This window comes from Furipterus horrens, unplaced genomic scaffold (assembly GCF_987537825.1).
Source record: "Furipterus horrens unplaced genomic scaffold, mFurHor1.1.pri manual_scaffold_3, whole genome shotgun sequence".
NCBI classification, from domain to species: Eukaryota; Metazoa; Chordata; class Mammalia; order Chiroptera; family Furipteridae; genus Furipterus; species Furipterus horrens.
In genome coordinates, this window is record NW_028327173.1 from 11,295,088 (window position 1) to 11,302,785 (window position 7,698).

Here is a 7,698-nt window from a genome sequence, read left to right on the forward strand (position 1 = left end):
GGGAACGACGGCCAGCGCAGCAGCTAGAGGGGCACCAGTTCAGTGTGGAAGTGGGAGAGGTGCCTGGAAAAGGGGCGAGTGCTGGGCAGGCAGCATTGTTCCCTCTCGGACCCCTCCCCCACATACAGCGCCACAATGTGGTGAAACAGGTCGCCCTGTACTGACGAATCCCTAAGGCTCTGCCCCTTACAACGTAACAGGTGTGACAGCTCTACCTGGGATGCAGAGGCAAACAAACACAGGAGCCTGTCAGAATGAGGAGTCAGAGAAGTATGACCCAAAAGGGGGAACGGATCAAGGTTCCAGTGGGAGAACTAAATGACAAGGAGATAGCCAACCTAACAGATGAGGAGATAGCCTACCTAACAGACGAAGAATGCAAAACACTGGTGACAAAGATGCTCACAGGTTTGACAGATTTGCTTGAGTACGGCAAATGCATAAGAGAAGAAGTGAAGGCTATGCTAAGTGAAACGAAGGAAAATCCACACAAAACCAATGGTGAAGGGAAGGAAACCGGGGTTCAAATCAATGATTTGGAACATAAGGAAGAAAAAACAGTCAACCAGTGCAGAATGAGGAAGCAAGAATTGGAAAAAATGAGAAAAACTTCCCAAATTTTGCAAAGGAGATGGACATACAGGTCCGGGAAGCACGGAGGGTCCCGGGTGAGCTGGACTCAGAGAGGACCACACCAGGACTCATCATGATTGAGATGCCAAAGGTGAAAGATAAAGACAGAGCCTGGGGGTAGCAAGAGAGAGGCGGAGAGTTGCCTACAGGGGGGCGCCTATAGGACTATCAGCCAATTTCTCAGTACTCAATGTGATGAAAAGCAGCCTACAACCAATATTACTCTACCCAGCAAAGCTATCATTTAGAATGGAAGGGCACATGAAGTGCTTCCCAGACAAGGTAAAGCTAAAGGAGTTCATCATCACCAAGCCATTATTATATGAAATGTCAAAGGGATTTAAGAAAAAGAAGATCAAAACTATGAACATGAAAATGACAACAAACTCACAACTATCAACAATTGAATCTAAAAATTAGAAACAAAATCCAACTAAGCAAACCAGAATAGGAACAGAATCATAGGTATGGGGATCATTTGGAGGGTTATCAGCCGGGAGGGGGGAAGGGGAGAAATGGGGAAATGGTTCAGGGACTAAGAAGCATAATTGGTTGGTACAAAATGGACAGCGGGATGTTAAGAATAATATAGGAAAGGGTGAAGCCAGAGAACTTATATGCACGACCCATGGACATAAACTAAAGGGAGTGGGATTGCTGGGGGAAGTGGGGTACTGGGCAAGGGGAGCAAAGGGGGGATAATTGGAACTACTGTAACAACATAATCAATAAAGTGTACTTTAAAAAAAAAAGCTGAAATTTAATCTTCATTTATACAAAATCTATTCTAGATGAACTAAAGACCTAAATGTGCAACACACACCTTTAAGAAGAAAATATAGGAGACTATCTCTATGACCTCAGGGGAAAGAGGGATTTCTTTGAAAAGACACAAAAGTTTATACCATAAAGAAAAACATCAAAAATCATACTGTGTGAAGAATAAGAACTTCCGTTCACAAAAACACACTATTTACAACGTGAAAAGACAAGCCACAGATTAGGAAATGACACTTGAAATGCATATAATTTCCAAAAGATTAGGGGGAAAACATAAAGAGTGTCTGAAGAGTCAACAAGAAACAGCCAACACAATAGAAAAAGGACTAAACGCCATTGCCAAACACTGCACAGACAAGGAAGCAAGTATTGTCAACAAACGTGAAAAGACACCCAGCCTCATTAGGAATCAAGGAAATGCGAGCCAAACACCCCCACAACATGCCAATTTACATCCACGCAACTGGCACCAGTGTTACTGTCTGACAGCACCAAGTGTGGTCAGGGCTGTGGAACGACGCAAGCCCTAGCACACTGCTTGTGGCAGTGTAAATGCATACAGCCAGCTTGGAAATAAACTTGGCATCGTCTGGTCAAGTTCAGATGCGCATAGCTCACTACCCAGCATTCCTATTCCTGTGTGCCTCCCCTAGCAACGCTTACATGTGTGATGTGACAAATATTGATGGTGGCAATTCTGTGTCCATCAACAGGCGAAGGGACCGATGAGCTGTGGTTTCTTCACGCAGCAGAGCGCATTCTGGCAGCGAAAATGAATGCGTTACAGCTATACTCAATGACATGGGTGAATCTCACAAACAAAAACACACATGCTGTAGGAAAAGGCAGACAGTCCGATTCTATTCCTCCAAAGGCCAAAAGCACACAAAACTATCATGTTCAGGGCTGCATCCATCCATGAGAAAACTATAAAAGAAAGGGCAAAGGAACGAGAAACACAACATTCTGAGCTGTTACTGCCTCCAGGTGGGAAGGAGGGCGAGCTGGAGGAAGGACACCGGGGAAGCTTCAGGAATTTGTAATGTCAGCTCTTCTAAGCTGGATGTGGGTATATACATGTATTATGGTTATTATTAATATCTCACATATAAGACGTGTTTTACATGGATGAAATGTTCTTAATTTCAAAAACAAAATGCAACTACCACCCATACTCTGGCAGCCATGAACACGGCTGTACTCCAAAGGGAGGAGCTGGAGAGAGAAGGCCTGCCACGGGGCTGCTCCCTCTCTCGGGTCTCATGATAGTAAATGAAATGAACTCGCAAATGCTCAAGAGCTTAAAACAATGCCTAGCCCACAATAAGGTCTATATAAGTGTTCCTTCTTATTGCAATGAGATGAGGTTTTGGCGGGAGGTGATGGCAGGTCATGAGAAAAGGAATAGAGTGAGAGGTCTCTGCACTTAGAGTGATCGGCCGCGGCAGCGAGAGTCAGTCGTGCTGGTATAATTCCATCCTATTTATGAATATACTTAGTGTTTGCAGAGAACCAAGCAGGGACCAGAAGAGGAGAAGCAGTTGGCAGTTGCAGGGGTGATGGTTGCTTTTCATGCACGTGTGGGTCGCATGGATGGTGGTTTTTATCAATGTGTTGTGTGCCCTGGACTGAAGGAAAGCAGATGGAGAGTTTGTACAAAGGGAGGAGACTCGAGGATTTGTGGGAGGTACTGTCACGAGCCGGCCCTGGCAGCCTCGTGCAGACTCCATCGCTCACTCGTGAGGCCTCTGCAGCCCCAAGGCCACCCCAGAGAGTTTACTGGTCACCCTTTGACTCACCACAGTACCTGTCTGTCCTGTGGCTTTCTCCTGGCCTCTTGAAAAAAACTGGCATCTTGTTTGGGCAGGTGTGCAAAACCTTTTGAGGTGGCTACACTTGGAGGGTATATAGCAAGTTCATCCTGGGACTCTCTTTGTGGGTCTCCAGGGGAAATTTGACTCCCGACCTGGCCTCTCTGAGGGCAGAGTCTTCAGAGATCCACCATGGCCTTGGCCTCACAACCAGATGCTAAAGTGAACCTTGACATTGGTCCTATGGTTTGTCTTCTTGTCATGGGAGCCTTAAATAAGTTCTGGAGAGGACTTTCATAGGTCTCCTGGGCAGCTCTGCCTCTGAGCCAACCCAGACAGACATATCCAGTCCCTCTCTGAAGGCCTCCTATAAGTAAGATGCCACTGGTTCTCTTGTAAACTTCTCTCCCTTTGGGCAAGAAGTTCCTCTTGAGGCAAAGGGGACCTGCCAGGAACCTCCTGGCTGTGACTGTCCTCTTTAAGGAAGGCAACCATGTACGGCCTATCAAAAGCTTTGAAATAGCTTCAGCCCCCATAGTTTCCTAATAAATTACCCTAAAAAACAATTGGACAACTGTATAAAGAGGCACTTATAAGATTGTATATAATAAAGAAAAATTATAAATAAGCTCTGTGTCAACCATGGGAATTTAAGTGTATATTGGTAAATCCATGCCGCATAATACAATGGATCCATTAAAATACACACACAAATAAAAAAAACTTGGCTTGGGAGCCTATTTAATGGCATGGAAAGATACAATATAGAAGAAAGTGTGAAAAAGCAGGTCATAGAACAGTTATGTTTAATAAAGTCATATTTTTAAGTATAGGAAAATATAGAAAAGAGTTGGAAACATACGTAGTAACATCTTAATAATGGTTATCTTTGGGGTGTAATATTATGGGTGTTTACCCCTTCCCCGTGTAGAGTTGCTTTTTCAGAGGGTTTATAATGAATGTGTATTTGTTTTAGTTTCAACTTTTTAATCACACCAGGAATGCATGAAAACAGACTCATGGTGAAATATTCAAGCAAAACACAGAAGGCCAGCAGCATCTGTAATCAGACTTTCTCCGGTGCCTGTCCCCTCACATTTGTGACCACTACCAAGTTTAATGTCATTCTGTCGAGTCCTTTTCCTATGCATTTGGCAGGGATAAATGTGTATATTTAGAAATACGTAGCCTTCTTTAGTTTTTTAACCCATAATGGGTATAATGTAGGTATTGTACAGATATGTACCTATGGAACTTGCTTTTCATTTTGGTATGAAGAGCTCTACCTCAACCATCTTAATGGCTGTGTGGTGTCCATGGTATGGATGGGCCACAGTTTGACTACCTACCCACAGCTGATGGGTAGTTTGGTTGTTTCCAGTTTTGACCAAAGCAAACACTGATGCGTGCAGGTGCACACTCAGTTCTCCAGGGACAGTCTAAGAAGTGAGGTCTAGAGACATGCACACTTTAAATGTAAAGAGATAACCCCACCTCACTCTCTGAAAGTGAGACGTGCCTGTTGATTCTCCCACTCGTGGTATTTAAGATTCTTGTTTCTCCAAGTCTTTGTCAGCACTGGACATGACCAATCTTTTTTATATTTTTGTGTATTATTTAATAATAAGGAAAAAATAGCGTTATCATAAGTCATGCCATTTAACTCCTTCACCTCCTCATGCTTGACTGGACATTTAATGTCCTCCAGGGGGTCCACTAGCCCTCCTTGCCCACCTCGAATCCCCAGGAGCACAGTTTTGTACTCAAGTGCCCTGGGTGGCTGGTGTCACCTGCTACTGCCACCTCTAACAGATGGGCGATGAGGGCCAGTCCCAGAAATGTAGGAATCATCTTCCATCCCCAAACACGATTCACGCACGATTGGTCCTACTTTCGAAATAAACATCAAATCGGTCCGCCTCGTCTGTCTTTGTCACCACCAATCCAGCCATCCTCATCCATCACATGAACCCTGAGGCTGTCGGCTATTGTCCCCAACTTCCACTCTTGTCCTTTCAACCGTCCAGTTTGTTCTCTACCCAACAGCCAAAGAAATCTTCCACCCCCGCTTGCTCACTACAGTCCCGGCACCCTGGCTCCCTCCATGCCTCAGGGTTCTTGCCCGGGTGGTGCACCCCCGCCCCCCCCCGTTCTCACCTCCTTCTCGCAGTCTGGTCCCTGCTCATCTCTCGGGTCTGGGCGTCAATGCCGTGCAATCAGGAATGGGTCTTCTCTTCCCTATCTCGTTCTCACTTTCCGCCCTTTGCCTTCATAGCACCTGGCACAACCAAAACCGAGAAGCTAAGCTGTTTGGCTGTTTCAGTATTTCAGGGCCACCTTTCCACCAGACAGAGCCCATGAGGGCAGAGACGTGTCTACCCTGTGCCTGACGCCCAGGGCATGCTCAGTGAGGGACGAAAAAATGAATGAACGAGACATCCCGGGAGAGGGAGCAGCAGGCGGCCTGCTCGGGGGAAGCCTTGGTCAGGCAGGGGCCCTGCGAGGCAGGGGGTACCAGGGGACGGCTAACAAGATGAGCATCTGAGGTCACCTTCCAACTGTTTGTTATTCTGTGATGCAGCTCCTCCATGACCCCAAGTCTCAGTCAAAGCTTGTGCTGCTCAGGTGAGCGACACCTTGAAATGGGGCTGCTCCTGAGAGTCCTGGGCATTTGGGCCAGGCAGGGACACCACGGGTCCCCATGGCAGAGACTCACTGAAGGGAAGAGTGGCTCCATGGGGCTGGAGGAATTCAGTGAAAAGAATAAAATTTAGAGAAAAAAAAAATAAAACAACCAGAAAGGACCCAGAGAATGGGAAGGTCTACCCCTTTCAGGAGGAAAGGCAGGGGTGCAGGGGACTCAGCTAAGTCTGGGGCTGGTTCCAGGTCCTGCTCTGCATCTCCATTCCCTGCTATGTAAAGTGATCATGACAGTTGTCATTAACATCTGGTGTCCACAGACGACAAGAATGAACAAATCTCTAAAGCATTTGGTGCACATTGTCACGTTTTTCCTTGTTCACAGCACATGGAGGAGGCTGGGCACATGTCCAGTGCCACCAGCAGGGACTTGTGTGTTTGCATGTGTGGAGGGTCAGCTTCCTGGACTTGTAACCCGGGTGGTTGCCCAGGGTCCCCTGCTCAGAAGGGCCCTGAGCTTGGTAAAAGTTCTGCTTTAATGTCACTGGTTTGACCTTAATTTTTGAACAAGAGACCCTGCATTTTCTTTGTTTACTGGGCTCCACAAATTAAATTATGTAGCCAGAAGAGTGTGTGTGTGTGTGCATGTGTGTGTGCCTGTGTATGTGTCTGTGTGTAGGGAGCAGGGAGAGAGAGAGAGTCAGAGAGAGAGAGAGAGAGAGAAGGAGAGGAGGATGCTGCTGGGGTGCTCAATGCAGAGATGTCCTCATCAATAAAGTGAAGTTACCTGATGGCAAAGATGCCTAAATCAATACCCACCCCACAGCCCTGAGCCAATCCCACACCCCAACAAGCTGAGACTTCACTTAACAATAGCCCCTCTCAGTTCCAAAATCAACAACCAAAACAACCCCTCCTAGCCTTTGGGCTGTTACCCAAACACCCCCTATACACGCACAAGCCAAGGCCCAACACCTAGCAGTGTCAGGTGTGGGCTCCCTGCAGATTTTCCCAAGGACTCAATCAGCCCCAGAGGCTGTTTGCTGGTCATTTCCATATGCGAGGCACGCGATCTGATCACTCCCCAAAGCACTGCCCCACGCTACCCTGTGTGCACACTAAATGAGTCTTTCCCACCCTGTTCTCCTTGGGCCGTTGGGGGAGCCCCTTGAGGCCAGAATCTGGGCCAGCCTCCTCCTCTCCGCATCCCCACGCCTGAGTGCAGGGCTGAGAATACAGTAGGTGCTCAATAAATGATTGCTAAAGTTATTTATGCACTTGTTCCACACACATTTATTATCTGGAGGCGGATCGCTTCTCGGCCTTTTGGCTAAGATCAAGTGTATTATCTGGAGGCGGAGGTGGTCACAGGTAAGATGAACGTAAAATAAAGGAAGTCCAAGAAGTTCCCAGACTGAGCAGGAATCTGAGCCTCGGCCAGACGTGGACCCTGGCTACCCTAGGCCGTGCCGTTTGCAGGCTGGGAATCTCCCTGCGGCGAGTGGAGAGCTCTTCTAAAACTGCTGCCTGCTCGTAGGTGCTCAACGACCCACTCAAAGTAGGACACGCAGTGAAGCGGAGCGGACCGGCCCTGACAATGAGGTGACCTTGGGCGGGCCACTCTCCTCTCTGGCCCCCCTGATCAGGCGACCACACTGGATTGGGGCTGTTCAGTCCGATATGGCAGCCACTTGCTTGAAATGTGGCTAGGGAGACTTGAGGAACCGAATATGAAATTCTACTTCTTTTTAATTCATTTAAAAAACTGACACACAAGTTAGTCATTGGAGAATTTGTAAGTACATTTGGAACAGCTTGGGTATGGAAACCTATT

General features: G+C 47.1%; 1 pseudogene; it reads left to right on the top strand.

The window, feature by feature from the left end:
- The first annotated feature begins 7,174 nt into the window (after nucleotides 1-7,174).
- LOC150014272 (U2 spliceosomal RNA) lies at nucleotides 7,175-7,266 on the top strand (annotated as a pseudogene).
- Nucleotides 7,267-7,698: the final 432 nt, after the last annotated feature.